Source organism: Cyprinus carpio, chromosome A11, assembly GCF_018340385.1.
Source record: "Cyprinus carpio isolate SPL01 chromosome A11, ASM1834038v1, whole genome shotgun sequence".
Classification (NCBI taxonomy): domain Eukaryota; kingdom Metazoa; phylum Chordata; class Actinopteri; order Cypriniformes; family Cyprinidae; genus Cyprinus; species Cyprinus carpio.
Window position 1 is genome coordinate 24244537 of NC_056582.1, and position 22589 is coordinate 24267125.

The following is a 22589-nucleotide window of genomic DNA, read 5'->3' on the forward strand; positions in this document are numbered from 1 at the left end:
GCACAAAAGCAGTCTTAAGTCTCTGGGGTATATTTGTAGCAATAGCCAAAAATACATTGTATGGGTCAAAATTATAGATTTTTCTTTTATGCCAAAAATCATTAGGATATTAAGTAAAGATCATGTTCCATGAAGATGTTTTGTAAATTTCCTACTGTAAATATATCAAAACTTAATTTTTGATTAGTAATATGCATTGCTAAAAACTTCATTTGAACAACTTTAAAGGCGATTTTCTCAATATTTTGATGTTTTTGCACCCTCAGATTCCAGATTTTCAAATAGTTGTATCTCGGCCAAATATTGTCAGATCCTAACAAACCATACATCAATGGAAACATTATTCATTCAACTTTCATATGAAATGTTCTTTGTTTTAGGGTGTTACACAATGACTTTTCAGTAAATGTTCACTAGAGACACTAGTGATTCTGGGTGGTTTAACGCCCAGCTGAGTTGCCATCTCAACGCTTCCTTCATTGCTTCAGAGCTCTTGAATCTACTTCCTCTCACGCCGAGGGTGGTGACGGTTACAGCCCTACTGAGAGCTTGACATCAGGGTCGGAGCCTCCAGTCACTCCACGACAGGCCACTGAGTGAATCAAGATCCTCACACAGACCCGATGCTCCCGGGCCATTCAGAACTCTGTCTCGCTTTCGCCGGCCGCATCTCTGCCAACAGCCCAACAGAAGGTCATTGAGAAGAACAGACTGAGAGACAGGCGGCTTGGCAGAAAGACACACGCAGGACAAAAGATCCGCTTCAGCACGCAAGCCTATGAGCAAAACAGCTTACTGCCGAGTGAAAAAAGGTCCAAGATCAGCTGGACGCACCCTTACCATCAGTAAACTATCTGTGGAATAGACGCTGCCAGGATCATGTGTTTAGACTATTGAAGCTCGTCCACAATAGCGCAAGCACAAGTCCAAGAATCTGTCATTTATATTGGCAAATCTCTGGTGTCTAGAGGGTTTGAAGAATGCTCCTGTGAAGCGAGCACTGCATCATAAAGCTTGCCCAAATATTTGCAACTTCTGATTTAATATCAAACCATCAGACCAGAGGAACAAGATGCTACATGTCAGTATGAAACCGAATGCAATCTACACACTGTAAAAAAAAAATGTGTTCTGTTACAAATATCTAAACATTCTTAAGTCAAGACACACTTACTTGAGATGAAAAAGAAGTAATAAAATAGAAAAAATGCATAAAAATTAAGTGGATTTATGCTTAAAACGAGATCAAATATCTGCTAGTGGGGTAAAAAAAATCTACTTAATTTACAGGGAAAAGCAAGATATTTTTTCTGACCACATTGGCAGATATTTTTCTTGTTTAAAGCATAAAGTCACTTAATTTTGACATTTTTTTTAGATTTAAAATTCATATTTCTTCTAAAGTAAAGAGATTTAGATTTTTCTGACTCCACTGGCAAATATTTGTTCTTGTTTTAAGCATAAATAAGACTTTATATTTACTCATTTTGCAAGTATAAATATCTTAATTTAAGGATGCTTACATATTTACTGAGTTAGAAAAGCACTTTTTACCGTGTAAACGTGTCATTTTTGAAGTAGAAAGACTGAAATAATGAGTCGTCGAAACTTTTTACAGTGTGCATGACAAAGTTTAAAGCATTTAAAATGCACAGGGTGGTGACAGCAATACGGTTTATCTCAAACCTACCACATTAAGTTATTTACAGGCCTGAGATGAAGCTGAATCACTCAAATCGGTCATATCACAGATAAAAGTTTGAGTTTTCATCGCTAAACTACTTAAAGGAAGGGCAGGGCGAATCCAAGTTAAAGATTAGCCAAAGGCAAACTCATTTTTTGGATGAAAGCATCTGTTAAATCCATAAATGTAATGTAAACAGACTCTTTAGTTACAAAAGCAGAATTGCATTTCTGCAAGTGCATTTCTGCTGAAGCTCATCTCTCAACATTAATGACCTCAAACTGGGCTGTGATTCATCAACGACTGGTTAGGAACTCATTAAATAGTTGTTTCATACTTATCATATTTGTGCAATCTCATCATGCACATGTGACTTTTCAAATGCATTCTTGGGTTATGAGAAATCATATGTAAAAGCATGAAATGACACTCAAACACAACACCAGAGCTCTGGGGAAACATCTGCACTACAGTGACGGCAAACGAGAGCAATGGCGTAAATGTGTGAAATGCTGAGTGTGCCAAGGGCCAAATGCCTAGCGCACATCTATTGATCGACCAGATCTAAAACACAATTTCTGGGCTGCAGAACCAGCTTGGTTAACGCAATGTAAGCATAAAGTGTTGCACTGTCCATAACAGTCATGCATGGAACAATGCAACTGCTTTGTCCAACTATTTAAGTAATAAGTAACAACAAAGCCTTACTTATGTCAAAAAAAAAAAAAAAACTCTATTGGCTGCACTCATTAGCAATCGCATTTTAAATGCATATGAAGTGGCAGCATTTAGAAACATGCCACTATCACTTACATAGTCAGCAGAACAAAACAACCACTCCCACCTTCCCGGGTATTCCATTGTTGTCCATGATGGCCCATTCAGCGCGAGCTGCCCCCTTATTGACTCCCGGGTGTTTTTGGGGAAGGGAAGCCGAGCGTAAAGGTAGAACGTTTGCATGAGAAGCATGTAAAAAAAAAAAAAAAAAAAAAAGAGAGAGAAACTTTTTGGAGGGAATGTCTAAAATCCATTCCACTAATCCAGTCTGAAACTCCCAATTCCACCAGACACCCCCATTTTTGAGAGTATTATGGAGGAGAGTAAACCACAGCCACTCTGTAGCTGCTTTCATCTACACTCTTAAAAATAATGCCTCCAAATAGGCTTTTCGTAGACCTTTTAGTGAACTGATCTCATAAGAACCATTTTAATTTTTTTTTAAAAAGCACTATTTTCCACTATAAAGAACCTTTTGTGGAATGTTTAAATTCCATAGATAATAAAGGTTGCAAAATAAATTTCAAAGGGTTCCAAAAAGAACAACATTTTTACAACATCTTCAAAATCCTTTTAAATTCTTAAAAGATTTAAAGATTCCATGAACGGTAAAGATTCCAAAAAAATCTAAAGAATCTTTTTCCACTATAAAGAACATTTTGTGAAATGGAAAAACCCATTGGTGTTAAAGCTTGCAAAATAAGTGTTCCAAAGGGAGATTTTTGTAGAAGAACCATTTTTGGTTCCCTAAAGAACCCTTTAAATTCCATGGATGTAAAAGGTTCTTCATGGAACCACTGACGGCTATAAAGCCTTTTTCTTTAAACGTGTATATAACACAAATCGCAGCTGCTGCGCTGTAGGAAATCTCCATCCTAACGGTGCTGTAAACAATGCATCCACATCTCCGGATGCATCTTACCTTGCAGCTGCTTGAAACGCCCCTCGAGCTGGTTGTAGTTGAAGGCCATTTGTGTGGGGAAGCTTGGCTCCTGGTAGAAGCCCTCAGGGCCCCCAGACGCCCACTCCACATCCATGATCCCTGACCGAAAGGGAAACTATTTCCAGATTCCTCACAACCTCCCAGGAAACCGCGGAATGGGAAGGCACAACAGCGGGAAAAAAACTTGTGATGGGAGTTATCCAAAAAGTCAAAGGTTTTCGCCCCAGTCTGATGTTGTCAACCGGTCTGTTTTAGAGGAGACAAGCATGCTGCTGTCTCTCTGATTGTTCGTCTTCCCACTCTGTCCATTCAAAAGCAGCGTCTCCCCCCAACCTCAAGCACACAAACGCCCCTCCTCCTGTCATACAAGGGAGGGGAGACTTCTAGTTCGAGACACGCTCTGAATCTGCAGGAGTCAATGGAAGGATTTCTGCTAGACACCTTTAACGGAGCATGAGAGGAGGGCAGAAGGGTTGTAATTTCATCAGCGGCCCAGCCAGTGTGTTTGCAGATGATGTCACCACCTCATTACAATGAAAGAAGAGGAGGAGACGGGCCAAACCAAGTCTCCGGAGAAGATCGGGGGGTGGAGGTTGAGCAGGAAGTCGGCCCATTTCCATGCATTGTTTCTTAGGTCATGCAGTAGATGCAAAGTTGCATAAGAAACTCGGAACGGCCTTCTTGGAATGTCGGACTAAATGCATCCTGCCTAAAATCACGTTTGCAACCCCTCCAGCTTATTTGTCCTCCCCTCCTCCTCCTGTTTTTTCTTCCCTGCCGTCCATCTGTTTGCAAGGTGAGGAGACGTGCTGCCATGAATGCAGACTTTGAACTACTTCTCAGAGTTGGGCTATTGAATTGCACACCGCTGCAAAACAAATATCTGCTAATTCCCATTCAGGAATCTCACACGGCTGTGTCAGGAGTAGTAAACATGCAGGAGATCCAATTCAAAGTTTGCTGACAGCAAACAGCCCCCTTCTGCTTTTCTTTCCACATCTTAAACAAGATAAAATGCAGGATTATGCAAAGCCTCCCAAAGGTGAATTAAGAGCCACGCTGGATATTTACAGAAGAGTTTAATGAGAGTATAGCGCTGATATGAAACGCTGCATGAAATGCTGTAAATCAAGCAATAAAATGCTGGTTTGTTTTCTGGCAACATTGTTTTTTGCTTACTGCAGCAACAGGTTTATATCCTTTTCTTTCTGTTTTAGAATACTAACATAACATTAATTTAATTTTCATTCATTTTGTTTATGTTTTATTCATTTTTTATTTTTTTTTTATTCAGTTTTACTCTTAGTAATAAAAGTAGACTTGCTAGAACACTAGTTATTTTTTTAAGTTTTTTTAAGTTTTAATTATTTTTTAAGTGTTTCTGTCATTTTTAAATTAGTATTTTTATAAACTTCTGTTTAGCTTTAATTATTTCAGTTTTAGTTATTTATGTGCTTCTGTCATTTTTTAATCATTTTAATTTATTTTTATTTTTTTTAATAATTTTAGTACTACAATCTTATTTTATTTCAAGCAACATTTATCATTTTCATTTAATATTTTTTTTTAAGTTTAAGTTTTTCATCTTATATTTATATTTAATTTTATTTCAGCTTTATTTAAATTACCAAAAACTATTTTTGGTAACACTTTTCAGTAAGGTTCACTACATGAACTAAGAATGAACAATACTTCTACAGCATTTATTAATCTTAGTTCATGTTAATTTCAACATTTACTAATGCATTATTAAAATCAAACAGTGTGCTTGTTAACATTAGTTAATGCACTGTGGATTAACGAACTAATAATAAACGACTGTATTTTCATTAACTCACATTAACAAAGATACTGTAATAAATGTATTGTTCATGTTAGTTAATACATTAACCAAAGGAACCTTATTGTAAAGTGCTACCCTATTTTTTAATAGAATTTTATTTAAAAATAACATAACAAAACCAAAAATAAACAAAATAATATTAATACAAAATTCAAAAATAACTGAAAAATACTGTTCCTGATCACCACCCAGAAACCACCCACTACACCCACCCTAGCAACCACCCAAAAAACCCTAGCAACCACTCAGAACCTAGCGTCCTGTTTTCTTTCTTTTAAGAGCGAAACACACAAGACAGCATCCTCAAGCAACCATGAGATGAGCTATAATGTGACCAAACGTGTCCCATGATCCTGTATTTCCAAACTAAACAGATGTTTAATTATTCCTCAGTGCGTCTAGCGTGAGATTGAGACCTGAAGGTGGTTTGGGTGCTCTGGGCCCGCAGTGAGAGGGATATTTGTGCAGAAACACTGTCAGTGCTGTCATTGTGAAGTCACAAGGCGTCCACGTGTGCTCCGCCGCCCCTGGAGCCATCGGCGCACTTAATTCACCTCTGTCTGCACTTCTGTTCTCTGTCACAAGTGAATCTGAGGTCAATTCATCCCTAGCGCTGTGATAAACGGCCCACAGATTGGGGTTCTCCTCCCCTCACTGCTGCAGAGAGACGAGGGAGGAGACGCTTCCTGGAAGATGTTTAGTCACTCGCTGCAGAGGAGCGCTTAGCCTCTGTAAGACTCAACGTAAGTCACACCTGAGGGAATAATCTGAAGATAAACGCATGAACATATCAGCAAATTACTGGAAATTAGAGCCGTGAAGGAGTAACTATAAATACTCAACAAAATAAAATTAAAATAAAATAAAACAAAACAAATTTAAGAAATTTATATATGATACTTTTTAAGAATAATAAGATAAAAGTATATGTAACACTAGATTTTTACCACTTCTGAAGAAAATGTGATGCTTGCTTGCAATATTCCTACTGATAAATATGTTTTACCGGTATCGAAATAAAGGGATGTTTTTAATAAATGTGTCAAATGTAATAATAATAAAATTATTACAAATATTTGTTATAGAAAAAAGTATATATATGTATATAATTTTTTTTTTCTCAAGTAATTGTGATGTTGAAAAAAGGGGATAATTCATTATTTTTTTTTTTATAATAAATGTATAAAAATATAAGATAAGAGCATGTGTTTGGTGTGTATAGAGAGTAAATAATATATTATTTAAGATTATATTATTACATAAATATATGACGAAATAATGTTAAATAGGTCTTAAAACTTCATTAAACTGTAATTTTTTTACATTTTCTGAAGAAAATTAATAAAGGGGGTAATAAAAAAATGTATATATATATATATATATATATATATATATATATAATATATTATTAAAAATAAAATCATATGAAAAAAATATTTTTTACCGTTTCTTAAGTCTAAATGTGATGCTTTCCTGCAAAAGATGTCTCCATGATGCTAGAGTTGAGGTCATGGCTTACTGGTTCAAGACAAAATCTCTAGATTTGGCTAAAATATCTATGGATTTATGGATAAAATGGTCAAATCATGAATCCTTAGCAAACAGCATTAATCAGAGCTTCTGAAATGATCTAGTCTAGTAAGTCTAGTCTTGTTACTCTATATCAAACCCATAAGAGGACTACCATTACACTGGATCCCAGGCCTTAATCAATACCAGTATTTCTACATGAATACATGCACTACGTGCAAAGACCATGAAGGCCGAGCAGCACAAATGCATTTCAGATGTGTTGTTTTTCACTCATAGAGGGATAAATGTATGTAAGTGTGTGTTTCTGTTGGCGCTGAGACAATCAACCCTTTGGCAAGTCAATGAAGGCACAATTTTCTGCGAAATTTCACATGATGCTTCGCTGTGATCTTAAAAACATATACTTGCACAATCCCACAATTCCAGTGGGAGCCTGTTGTAACGCAACACAACTGCTCTCATTTGACACCGAACTCGAATGTGCTGATTCCAGCAGAGCCAATCCATTTAACAGCCAACAGTTTCTGGATACAGAGTGTTTCTAAGTATGACAATGATCTAATGCGTTCATAAAGCTTTAAGTGGGGTGATTTCACAGACATCTGGCCGACAAACTCAGCAAAGGAAGGAAAGAGGAAGGACAGGGGGTCTGTGGGTGTTTCTTTTGTATTATGAGATGAACAGCCATACAAACACGCAAACCAGGACATTCCACAACTCAGACTTCATCCTACAATTACATTAGATGAAACGCTCTCTGCTGCTCTGGGAAATACAGATATTTCGCTCAGTATATGAGCCATCAGGCTGGTGGCAAAAAGGCAATGTGATCTCCAAAATAAATAAAAAATTGCAATAAGAAAAGAAAAACTGAACTCAAAAGTCGCAGTATGAACTCAAACTTTACTCATCAAACGATCTCCATGTTTAAGGAATTTTAGTAGAAACATCTGAAACCTAAATAAAATACAAGTGAGACGACAATCATAATTAATGTGTAAGGATGAGCGGGATATTACAGCGTGGCTGAAGTGAGTTTTGCTCGATGGAGCAGCAGTCACTCGAGCAGAGCGACAACCAGCTCATTTATTTTTCACAACACATGTCAATAATTTAGATGCTCGCGTTTCATTGGTGGAACAATACTACACAAAACCACAAACCAATACTAGAAAAAACCCTGAGCTAGTCAAACGAACTAGGCAACCGAAGGGCCTTAATTAATTATTCATGATGACCGCATTAATTCTGTTCCTGAAGTCCAATATGTTATACAATAAAGATCCACATTCTTCTTATATCTATCTACGCAGCTAACATCTACTCAACTCTCCATCTACCCAACTATCCATCCAACTATCTACCCAACTATCCATCTACTAAAATATCTACCTGTCTATATACACAAATATCTACCTACCCAACTATCCAACTACCAAACTATCTACCTACACAAATAACTACCTAACTATCCAACTATTTATCTTGCAACTATCCATCTGCCTAACTACACATCTAACTATCTACCCATCTATCTACTCTTCTACCAAACTATCTACCCAACTATCCATCTACCAAACTATCTACCCAACTATCCATCTATTCAACCTTGTATCTGCCCAACTACCCACCCAACTATCTACCCATCTACCCAACTATCCATCTACCAAACTATTTACCCAACTATCATCTATTCAGCCTTGTACCTGCCCAACTACCTACCCATCTACCAACTATCCATCTACCCAACTATACATCTGCCCAACTACACACCTAACTATCTACCCATCTACCCAACTATATACCCAACTATCCATCTACCAAACTATTTACCCAATTATCCATCTATTCAACCTTGTATCTGCCCAACTACACACCCAACTATCTACCCATCTACCCAACTATATACCCAACTATCCATCTACCAAACTATTTACCCAACTATCATCTATTCAGCCTTGTACCTGCCCAACTACCTACCCAACTATATACCCAACTATCCATCTACCAAACTATCTACCCAATTATCCATCTATTAAACCTTGTATCTGCCGAACTATCCACACATCTATCTACCCTTCTATCCAACTATCTACCCAACTATCCATCTACCAAACTATCTACCCAACTATCCATCTATTCAACCTTGTATCTGCCCAACTACACACCCAACTATCTACCCATCTACCCAACTATATACCCAACTATCCTTCTACCAAACTATCTACCCAACTATCCATCTATTAAACCTTGTATCTGCCGAACTATCCACACATCTATCTACCCTTCTATCCAACTATCTACCCAACTATCCATCTACCAAACTATCTACCCAACTATCCATCTATTCAACCTTGTATCTGCCCAACTACCCACCCAACTATCTATCCATCTACCCAACTATCCATCTACCAAACTATCTACCCAACTATCCATCTATTCAACCTTGTATCTGCCCAACTACCCACCCAACTATCTACCCATCTACCCAACTATATACCCAACTATCCATCTACAAACTATTTACCCCAACTATCATCTATTCAGCCTTGTACCTGCCCAACTACCTACCCATCTACCAACTATCCATCTACCCAACTCTATACATCTGCCCAACTACACACCTAACTATCTACCCATCTACCCAACTATATACCAAAAAACCAACCAACCAAAATTATCCATCTATTCAACCTTGTTTCTGTTGTGTTCTGCCCAACTACACACCTAACTATCTACCCATCTACCCAACTATATACCCAACTATCCATCTACCAAACTATTTACCCAACTATATACCCAACTATCCATCTACCAAACTATCTACCCAATTATCCATCTATTCAACCTTGTATCTGCCCAACTACCCACCCAACTATCTACCCATCTACCCAACTATATACCCAACTATCCATCTACCAAACTATTTACCCAACTATCATCTATTCAGCCTTGTACCTGCCCAACTACCTATCCATCTACCCAACTATCCATCTACCAAACTATCTACCTATCTACCATCTATCTACCTACACAAATATCTACTAATAACTATCTACCCAACTATCCATCTGCCCAAGTACCCACCCATTTATCTATCTACCCAACTATCCATCCAACTATTTACCTAACTATCTATCGACCCAACTATTCATCTGCCAAATTATCGACGTATCTGCCCATTTATCTATCCACCTATCCATCTACCCAACTACCTACCCATTTGTCTGTCTATCTATCTATTTATCTATCTGTCCGTTTATGACTAAAGCAGATGTCTGCACAGGTCATTGAGTTGACAAAAACCTCTGCAAAAAGCAACGGAATGAAACAAAGTGTCAGAATCAATCTGCGATAACTCCCACACATGCTCGTGTTTGGAGTAAAGAGACTAGATTTCTTCTCCTAACACAATTAAATGGGTGGTTTTGCCTCAATCTGGCGCCCCTGGACCGTGGGCTGTCGGGGAGGGCTGTACGTCGGAGCGCGGGCCCCTCTCATGCTCGAGCACATGGTCCACATTAGTGTGGTATGCCGACTGCTGCTGGGGGGATTCCTGACTTATCAGACCTCTGGGAGTGAACCAAGCCGGTGTGATATCTGACTTCCCATCTGAGACCATGACAGTCTGATGAGACAGCATAGAGCAGAGCGAGAGCAAACACAACTCTGGTTCTATTCTATTAATATGTAAATAAAGATTTTTTACACCTTCTGAGGAAAATATAAGTTTTGCTATCCAATAAAAATAATGCTGCAGTGGGTACCGGGCCAAGTCAAAAGCAAAATAAAAATCATACTAAAAATTTGTGAAAAATAATGCTTGCCAAACTATTTAAGAAAATAAACCACATCTAAATACTTCTTCCTAAAACTCTTGATCTCAAATCAGTGTAGTGTGTAATTTCTTTCTCTAGTGGCAATAAGTGATGCACTGAAATTTCAGCAACAGAAAATACTGGACCAAAACAGCTAAATGAAAAACCAAAATCACTGACCAAAACAGTGATATTTAATTAGCACTTCTTTGATAGCAGGTTTTGATTAAGTCAATGTCTGTTTACACAGATATGCTATGACAGGTAAACATTTCAGCAGTGTGGACGCACTTCACCATTTCCAAAAATAAAAATTTGTTTGTCTGAAATATTGAGATGCAGCTCCTTTCCGAAGAACTTTACTACGCCTAATTTAATTAAGATAAGAATACAACACGTTAAACAGCATAAAGAGTTATCCAGTTGCCCAACTTGAATCAAGAAATCTTTGTTTTCAGTTTCCATTTTTAACTAAATGACGACTTTAGTTTTGGTGTTTTAGTAAATAATTGTTTTCGGTGCAACACAGGGTTATTAACAATATATATATATTTTTTTTGTTAATTAAGCTAAAATAAAATAAAATATAAATATTAGATGAAATACTTAAACTAAACAAAGAAATAGAAATAATCTAAGTAATAAGTTTGAGTTGAAGTACTAAAATTACTAAATGGAAATAAAAACTAAAACTCAGATGTAACGAACATTGAATATAAAATAAAATACATTTAATAAACAATAATTAAAATTAAATTCACTAAAATTAACTAGAATTAAAATGAAAATATAAAAGATAAAACCTAATTCAAAATATCAATCGAAATTATAATAGTGTATAAATAATACTAAAATGACCCGGTGCAACAATAGTGTCAGTAAACAGAATTCACTCCTATTGGTTGAAGGAGCAGATAGCCCCGCCCCCAAACTCATGCCATTGGTTGAGTTAATGCTGCCTGCTTCAGGCTTGTTCAAACTATTAGATTAATGTTTTGAAATCAACACAGAGTCAAAGTGTTCCACTCTTCAGGAAATCAGCCTATTTTAGTAACTCTTAGTGTGACTGCATATTAAATGGACAGAATTTTATGTGAATAATCACACACTTCACCTTACACTTGTTTTGTGTCTCTTTCTTGAGCACTATTCCTGCTTCCATGAGAGAGCGAAGGCGGTGTATGCTCTGCTGCCCAGGAATGCAGGAAAACACAATCACGTGAAACGTAGGATGCTTACTGGAATGCAGGGGGCTTTGTACCACTCCAGAAACGGTTTGTGGTTTTTGGCAACAAGAGAGAGAGGAAAAGATTTTATATTTTTACATGTTGTTTTATGTTCCATCGTCCTCAGTCCTGAAGTATCGTCATCATTCCAGACAGACAACAGACATGCCTCCTCCATCAAAAAAACCATTCTTAAAAACTCCCACCCACACCAAGAGAATAACAGCCCAGCACACATTAATGCTCGGCTCATAAACAACATCACACCTCTGTAAACACAGCCACTCAAACGCATGAGAACATGATGGAAAACAGAAGATTAAAATACACTAAATTTAACAAAAGATACAACAAAGACATTTATAATGTTACAAAACCTGAGGAAGTCAAAATTAAAGAAATTAATACTTTTAATTTACATTAAATTGATCAAAAGTGACAGTAAAGACATTTATAATGTTGCAAAAGATTTCTATTTCAAATAAATGCTGTTCTTTTCCTTTCTATTAAACAAAGGATCATGTTTCCTCAAAAATAGAAATGTTTCCTGAGCTGCAAATCAGCATATTAGAATGATTTATAAAGATAATAATAAACCTAAAAATACAACTAATAACACAGAAAATAAAATACATTATAACAAAAATAAATTACATATTAAAATCATAGGCGTACCTATACCAATTAATGAAGAAATTAAATTAATAAAAAAATTTGATATATCAACATCAATTATTAGAGTATGCAACAAAACTCATATCATAATCTCAAATTACCACATTTTAAAAAATAAAAAAGCAAACAAAACATAATAAAAGGTTCAAAAAAAATTATCACATTTTAAAAAATTAAAAAGCAAATTAAAGATTATTAAGACTATATTTATATATTTATATTTTAATCTTTTTTTATTCTTTTATTTTGGAATTAAAATAATAAAAGGTTCACAATAAAACCAGTGAAGTACATAAAATAAAATAAAATAAAATAAAATAAAATAAAATAAAATAAAATAAACAGACCAATGGAAATTATAGTCATTTGGGTCCAGTTGAAATGCCTCAAAAACACACCCTTAAAATGCATCATATGCATTATTATTCATCAAATGCTCCATCAGAAGATTCTCTAGTGTGCAACCACACTACTAAAGGTGCTTTTAGTTCATCACAGGTATGTTGTGAAACATTTAAGAAACCCTTCCCACATCAGCATCTACAGGAAATGCATAAAAGATCATCCATCTCCATACTGATTTTATATAACGTGTTCCGTTTCCTGTACGAGGCACGAGGGCCTCTGTGGACTCGAGGGCTTCGCTGTGAATCTGAAATGGTGTGGGAGCTTCAGAAGGAGCAGAGAAAGTGTGAACTTACGCCCACTTTCTTTCTGCTCTCCCACACACGAAATCACTGCATGTCATGTGCGAGTGGGTGGCACATTATCAAGCACTAGTTACAGCTATTCAAAGCCAAAAACACAGAATAGCTGAGGACAGCAAGGAACAAAAACACTTCTGCTGATAATAATTACCTCTCTTTGTTTATAACTACAGCTTTCAAGCTCCAACAAAGGTCATGTTTGTCTATTAAAACCTGATATGTATTTCATAACATCATCACAGATGGACTTGGTGATTTCGACTCACCCGCCAGAGCCTTGATGCGCGAGCGCTCGAACAATCGGGCCGAGCTGTTCTCATTGTCCCATTCATCTTCCCAGCGGTTGTTGACACTTTCCTGATATTGCTGCTGGATGTCCATGTGTTCGTATTCTGCGGCTACTGTCGTCATCCTGACCTCTGACCTTTCGCCTTTTCACCGTTCACACTTCCTCATGAGGCGGCTTCCTCTGAAGCCCTGCTGAAAGAGACAGAAGGGTCAAAGGTCATAATGGTTAGGGAGCAATACAGTTCATGTACGAACCTATAAAATTATTAGATACATAACAGAAATGCCAACATAATCCTACGATGAATCTTTATGAATTTTTAGATACTTTCTGCACTGATTTTGGGAGATAATCTGCTGGAATTTTATATATATATTAGGGCTGTCAAATGATTAATCACGATTAATCACATCCAAAATAAAAGTTTTGTTTACATAATATATGTGTGTATACTGTGTATATTTATTATGTATATATAAATACACACACATGCATGTATATATTTAAGAAGAATATGTTATGTTTATATATTAAATATATTTATATATAAAATAAAAAATAATAATAAAAATAAAATTTTTCAAAATATAAAACTATATAAACAAAACTATTATTTTGGATGTGATTAATCGTGATTAATCATTTGACAGCCCTAATATATATACATATATTATGTAAACAAAACTTTTATTTTGGATGTGATTAAACTAAACAAATCACATCACAAACATAAAAAAAAATATAAACGTATACATAATTTTATAATATATATATAATTTTTGAATCAATGCACTGACATCTACAGAAAAGTGCAATGATTAAAATATTAAAATATGATAATTGTTGCATCCTTTTATCTTCTATATATATATATATATATATGAAAACAATTATATCATTCTCATATAACATTCTCATTTTCAGCCACGATAAAAAAAGACAAAAATTGTTAACAATTTAAATGTTTTTGTTATTATGAATCTTTTTTCTTTTATTATTGTTTTAATTTTATAATTATTATTATTATTATTATTATTATTATCATTATTATTATTCTGATAAAGTCCACAACGAGACCAGGAAAGTGTCTCATGGACATAAATATAAGCATTGAATAAAGATGACTTTAGTAATATAAAAAAATAATAATAATGTATAATAATAATAATAACAAAATAAAAATTATGATTAAAAATAAATATGAGATTTAGCACTGCACATATTTGGGAAAACAACTGTATTTTTCGGTTCTGTGTTTTCTCCCCATTATCAGTGACTCAGAAACACACTGGTGATCTGGTAATGAGCGCCTAAATGAGTCGCTCTGTTCGCTCTGCACTGCTGACATTTGCAAAGAGACAGCACTTATTTCCCATCAACCCATCCTCCTTCTCCAGCATCAGAGAGCTGCTTCAATATTCATTCATCCATCAAGAAGACAATCTCATGTCTGCTTTATCTCTGTGTTTTAAGCACTTACTGCCACCTGTTGGACGACCTCAGAGCTGCCCCCGTAAGGTCATACCCTGATCCACAGACAAGCACAATCATGTGGTGTTCCTCAGCCCTGAGATAATTGATAGTCGTGACAGGTCGCTCAGGCTACTGGCAGAACTACAATAACGTAAGTTTCCCCGCCAAGAGTTCGTCCCAGCCGTTTCGCCGCATTCAGTGCTGCACTCCTAATCGAAAGCAGCAGTCTGTTCTCAAATGCATGAGTGCATCTCAGCATGATCACATCAGCTAATACTTTCTTTCACATGTGCTAAAGGACCAGCAGGTTATTATGCATAAAAATACCCATGCAAAATTAAAATGCATTGCTTATCAGTGTGAAAACATGGGCCGGCGTTCCTGCACGCAACGGTGATCTTTCTCATTGCTGCAGTAAGGATTCGGTTTTACAAAATCAAGCATGCTTTTGCTTTTTTTAAAATATTTCTGTATAGCATAAGTGTATTGTTTATTTCAGTTTTAGTAGTTTTAGTATGTGCTTTTGTCATTTGCATAAGTTTTTGGATATATATATATATATATATATTACTATATATATATATATATAGTATATATATATATATATATATATATATATATATATATATATATATATGATTATTAAGACTTATTATTATTTAACTTTGGAATTGCGTGCTCCGATAAAAGGTTCGCAATAAGACCAGGAAAGTGTATCATGAAAGCAAAAATAAATATTGACAAAAGTATAAAATAAAATAAAATAAAATAAAATAAAAATAAAATAAAAAAAAAAAAAAACAAAAAAAAAAACAAAATAATAAATAAAATAAAATAAATTAAAAAAAAACAAAAAAAAAAAAAATAAAAAAAAAAAAAAAAAAAAAAAAAAAATATAAAATATATATTTTTAAATCAAATAGTTTTTTATTAGTTATTGATAAAAATAAAAATAAACTTTTCTTTATAGCTTTATTGTTTTTTTTATATTAGCTTTAGTTTTAGTACTTCAACATTAGACAAGGCAAAACATCTAAAGTTTTTTACGTTTAAGTCAAGGAGTCATTTACAATTTATTTTATTTCTGCTGTATTTCAGTTATTTTTAATAATGTTTGTAATGTAATAATGATTGTTTTAGTTAACAATAACAACAGTGATTAGTTTAGGCATGATAAAATGGTAATACCATGTTTTTTTTTTAAAATACCATGGTACTTTGGGTTAAATATTAATGATGTATGAATACTGTGTGCACGATTCGCTCTAAAAGATCCGCAGGTTATGATACACAAAAACACACATGCAAAACTAAAATGTAGAGCCTTTCGGTGTGAAAACGAGGGGCGGCGTTTATCTTTCTAATTGCTACCATAAGACTTCGGTTGTAGAAAATCAAGCATGCGGTTAAGTTCCTGTGAGATGTTTTTCTTCAAATACCTCCCACATAACAGTCTGTGAGCCGTGCAGGAGCGACGCAGTGCTAAAACCTCACGGTACGAGTGTTTCTCAACCAAAGGCAGAGTTTCCAGGGCATTTTCATCATGAGAGTAACAGCCGTGTCCCAGAAACTGCTAGTGGTGGTCTGCTATATATAACTGCGCCGCTGGGACGGACTTTTTTAACATCTGAAGAGCTGAGAGATTGGGGTTCGGAGTAACCAAGTCAATTAAGATGACACAGAAAGCAAGGACAAAGAGATCACTGGATTCTAAACAATGTGTGTCCCACTGGACATACCAATAGTTTGTGGTTTAATGATGGCGATGGACATTTTTCAAAAATACTGTATTCGAATATTTAGACTCATAAAAAACAAAATATTTAAATATTAGTTCCATCTTATTACCTTCCTCTCTAACTGTACGTGTTTGCACAGCAGAAAAAACCCACGCAACCTGTCTCTGCAACTTTTTACTGATATGAAAGGTTCATCTTGCAAGAAAAAAATAAATTAAAAAGTGGAATTTACATAAAGATATAGCATGAAAAAACATACGATGAAAGAACTTTACTATATCGTTAAAATATCATATGAACACAATTATTAAACAGAATTTCCATGTATTTCCATGTGCATCTATATGATGCTGTACCAAAGTTAAACCACAAATAAATACAATTTAAATACATTAATCATTCAGTAACATGGTATATATCAAAATAAGAATATTATTACACAATTTTAGTATTATTTATATGCCATTAATTTTGAAGTAGATTAATTTATATGCCATTAATATTTTTGAATTAGCTTTTATTTTTATATTTTTACTTTTAAAATATTAAATATTTTTTTTTTACAAAATTTAAAAAAATATTTCTGTACAGCATTTGTATTTATTTAGGATTTTTCTCATATTTCTGTATAGCTTAATTTTTTTTATTTCAGTTTTAGTAGTTTTAGTATGTGTTTTTTAAGTCAGCTAATATTTATATTTTATTTCTGATTTATTTCAATTACTGAAAACTATTATGTTAACAATAGCACTGATTTGTTTTAAACATAAGACTATAATACTTTTATTTATTTATTTTTTAAATACCATGGTACTTTTGGTTAAATACTAATGATATATGTAAAACCTTACAACCCCAACTAAACCAATGTACCACACCAAAGTTCTAAGGGAGTTACGTGACTCAAGGTCGAGGATCTGAGCATGATATTGTCTGAAAGCTGATCCGGCTGACAGCTAAGACCAGGCTTTATGAGTGAGCTAACGCTAGCACACGTTTATGTGAGTGTCAGCATCGTGTGTGTTTGTTTCTCCCCATACTGCTGAGGTCAAAGCTAGCGCTAGCATGTACGCAGAGCCGTGCTAGTCCTGTCTGCAGAGCTTTTTATAGCAGCGGCGCTGGCACACACCCAGAGGCTGCTGGGACAAACTGCATTAAAGCACACCAGAGATGGGCTGAGAGAGAGAGAGAGAGAGAGAGAGAGAGAGAGAGAGAGAGAGATCAGATCTGGGCCAAACCCATACAGGTAGTATTTCAGATCATCTAAAAAGTATGTGCTAATCAGGGTCAGTAATTTTTTTAAATTAAGGGTCAATCTTTTTAAGGGTCATTTTTATAAATACCTCATTACAATGTGTTGGTTTTATCTCTAACACTTAAATTTAAGCAGATACTTCAATTATGCAAAACTGGAGAGATGCTGAGCCTCGCGATGTGTACGCGCCGCCATCTTGGTCACATTTAGGACAGGTTTCAACACAAGGACTGGAGTATGTTTGCTTTCTGCCTGTGGCTCTCACACAGACATTGATATCTATACGTCCTCTGTACTGGATTACTTCAACACCACCACTGACAGTGTTACAACAGAAAAACAGATCACAACATACCCTAATCAGAAGCCATGGATGAACATCGAGGTGTGACTCCTGCTGAAAGCCCAAAACACTGCCTTCAGATCAGATGACGCTCAGGCCTACAGCAAATCCAGAGCTGAACTGAAAAGGGGCATCAAAAAGGCCAAGAACTGCTACAAGCTGAAGGTAGAAGAGCACTTTTCAAACTCTGACCCCCGACGCATGTGGGACGTCTCCTTCCTTAATGAGCTAAATGACTTTTATGCTCGCTTCAACAGCGACAACAAGGAGACGGCCACCAAGATCACACTCTCAGCAGATCACCAACCTCTCAAACTCACCTCCTCAGATGTCCACACTGCATTGACCCGGATCAACGCACGCAAGGCTGCTGGCCCGGACGGCATTCCTGGTTGTGTGTTTTGGGCATGTGCAGAGCAGCTTGCAAGGGTCTTCACAGACATTTTCAACCTGTCCCTCACCCAAGCAAATGTGCCAACATGCTTTAAGTCCACATCCATTGTGCCAGGGCTGAAACACTCATCCCCGATGTGCTTAAATGACTACCGCCCCGTAGCACTCACAGCTATTGTTATGAAGTGCTTTGAGCGACTGGTCCCAGCACACCTCAAGGACTGCCTCCCACCCACACTGGACCCACACCAATTTGCTTACCGTAGCAATAGGAGCACAGAGGATGGAGTATGCACAATGCTACACTCTGCACTCACACACTTGGACAATAACAACACATATGTACGGATGTTGTTTGTTGACTTCAGCTCAGCATTTAACACTGTCATTCCCTCCAAGCTTCCCGCAAAATTTGGAGACTTGGACATTAACACCTCCCTCTGCAACTGGATTATTGACTTTCTGACCAACAGACATGTTAGGTCAGTCTACACCTGCTCCACCACCATCACACTTAACACCGGCGTACCACAGGGCTATGTGCTGAGCCCATTCCTCTACTCCCTCTACACCCATGACTGCAAGCCTGTGCATGGATCCAACTCCATCATTAAGTTTTGCAGATGACACCAAACGGTGTCCCTGGCCTCATCAGTGACAACGATGAGACTGCCTACAGGGAAGAGGTACAGCACCTGGCCTCATGGTGTGCTGACAACAACCTGCTCCAGCAAGACAAAGGAGCTCATTGTGGACTTCAGGAAGAAGAAAGGAAGCATGCATGACCCCATCCACATTAACGAGATGGTTGCTGAACGTGTCTCCAGCTTCAAGTTCCTGGGAACCACCATCACGGAGGACCTGTCCTGGACCACAAACACCTCCAGCCTGGTCAAGAAGGCTCAACAGCGCCTCTTCTTTCTCAGGACACTGAAGAAGAACCAGCTGTCTTCAGCCATCCTGGTGAACTTTTACCGGTGTGGGGCGATCGACCTTGAGCATCCTGACCAGTTGCATCACAGTCTGGTATGGGAACTGCTCAGTTGCTGACCACAAAGCACTGCAAAGGTGGTGAAAACCACCCAATGCATCACAGGGACATCCAGAGAAAACGCTGTCTACGTCGAGATCGCAGCATTCTTAAGGACTCCTCTCACCCTGAACATAGACTGTTTAACCTCCTGCCCTCCGGGAGGCGCTTCAGGAGCCTCCGGACAAGGTCCAGAAGACTCAGGAACAGCTTTTTCCCTTCAGTTGTCTCCTTACTGAACCCTGCCCTCAGTTGAATCTAATATAATCATAACATTATAGACTGTTACCTATCAATTTTTTTCAACATCAACAAAAGTCATCTTTACACTGCAAAGGTGGAAGAGAACCTGCATCTGAGATGGCATTTATGTTTTTTACATGATGATCATGTACATGTATTTACACTTAATTTTTTATCATGTAAATAGCCTATAAATTAGCCTAAAACAGGAACTCCATAGAGAGACTAAAGCTGCAAAATAATGACAAAATCATTAATGTTGATTATAATAGCTCTTTATATTATAATAATGATTATTAATGTCAATTAATAATATTTTTTTGTGGGGAAAAACACATTATATTCTGGCTACAAACAAAACAAGCCATAGCTAAAATCCAGATTTCACATAACGCCAGGTTATTTCAATAGCATGAAAAACAAAACGGTTATTTGATCTGGAAATAAGTTTTATAAAGAAAGTCAGCAAAGAAACAGCAACTCCGGCGTTCTCCGCGGTGACGAATCAAATGCCTCTAATTGGTCGTTGCGTTCACAAGCTCAACAGAAACGCATGTGATTGGTTATAACGCTCATCGCTGCAAACGGTGGGTAAATCAAATGTGACACAACGTAAAGGTTCAGCTTCAGTTAAGATGTTTCCCTTAGAAGCCAGCTTAGTAGGTTTTTATAACATTATCAAGTCATTTTATTCAGTCATAATCATTATCTTGATGATGCACAGCTCTGCTGTTATCATTGCCGTCCTCTCTTCCTCTGAAAAACCATTAAAGTCTATTTCTCCCTCCATTTGTCTCCACAGATTCAATTAGCCGGTAAACAATCAGCATGAGGATCTTATATCAGATTGCTTCGACGTTACACCGCTGAACAATCACAAACTGTGGAGCCAATGAGATCAGATGCCATCATTTTAAAAACGTTATAAAACAATACAGTTTTTGCCTCAGTTTAAAAAGCTGATTGTTTGTAACATGTCACATGGCCTTGTCTGAGCCAGTCATAAACATAAAACAAACATGTTTTCAGGGTGTGGCCTCCCTTACAAAAGTTACCATGCTGCAAACCATAGTCCTCACGAAGGCTATTTGATCAAAAATACAGTAAAAATTATGGAATATTATTACAAATTTAAATAAATGTTTTCTAAGTTAATATATTTTAAAATGTAATTTATTTCTGTGATCAAAGCTGTATTTTCAGCATCATTACTCCAGTCTTCAGTGTCACATGATCTTCAGAAATCATCTGAAATCTAATATACTAATATGTGGATTTGCTGCTCAAGAAACATTTATTATATTTATATTTTTGTGGAAACCATTATCATTTTTTACAATAATTTACACACACACACACACACACACACACACACACACACACACACACACACACACACACACACACACACACACACACACATATAGATTATTTGATAAATAAAAAAGGAACAACATTTATTTTAAACAAAAATATTTATAAATCTTTACTGTCACTTTTGATCTTTTTTATAAATTTGCATCATTGCTCAATAAAAGTAATAATTTCTTTCTTTTTTTAAGTTATTCATTTATTTAATAGGTTATACTAACATATTAAATTAATGCGATTCTCAAATTAACCAACTTTGATTTATTACAGTTTTGTTACTAATACAATTGTATTATTATAATAATTTTTATAATTATTGTTGTATTATAATTAATTATAATATAATTATTACAAATAATGCAATATTAATTATAGATAATTACTTTTATTTATTTCTTTTCTGGTAGAAAAGTAAATTGTTATAATGGTTACAGCTTAAAAACCCATTCAAACATGGCTTCGTGATTTTGTATGATGTGTAGTTTTGTGAGATCTTTAGCATATAATAGCAAGACTTGACATTTTTTCAGGTCAGGTGTATCTCATCTAAGGTCACACACCTTGCACTTGTTTCCTGCCTATTAAAGGAGTTTTGTATACATATTGAGAAAAGTTTTAAAAGCTTTTCAAGAAGCCGGCCCTGAGATTCATATCCCGATCGATCGCCAATGTTAAAACGGAAATGGATGGCATCAGAGAGATCGTGCCGATCAGCATTGAACTCATTAGTTACGGCTCTCTCTGCAGGAAATGAATGCTGGGATACGGATGAACACTGAGGCTCTCACAAATGCCCTCTGTTGTGTTTTCATTATTTTTTTCGCCCCCCTCTCGCTCCCCATGAGGTGGAAATGATGACCGGGACCCCTCTGAGAAACACAGTAAAGCGGCTGTTATGATGGCGTATGAATCCGGAAACTTCAGCTCGGTCCAAAGGGTTTCATGTAAGCGGTTCTCAGGGATAAACGACCCTGCTTAGTGAAGCGAGAGAGATATAGTGAACACAGTCAATAACGGGCCTTCGGTATGACAGCTTTGTGTTTCAGTGACCGACTCGAGCCAAGAATCATGACAGGAGGCGCATAAAAAGCTTGCGCTGAAGGATTTCTCATCTCATCTCATCGGATCGGGATACACTTGGAAAAATCTTGGAAATTCACGCTGGATGTTCGGCAGGAGGCCGACGCACGTGACCTCCAGCAGGGGGCAGCGTCGAATGAAAACAAAGGACTGGCCTCAAACTAATG

At 36.3% G+C, this 22589-nt stretch overlaps 1 pseudogene; it reads right to left on the reverse strand.

The window, feature by feature from the left end:
• The window catches only part of LOC109054110, a 67800-nt pseudogene extending 54116 nt beyond the window's left edge, over positions 1-13684 (reverse strand).
• Between the last annotated feature and the right edge of the window lie 8905 nt (positions 13685-22589).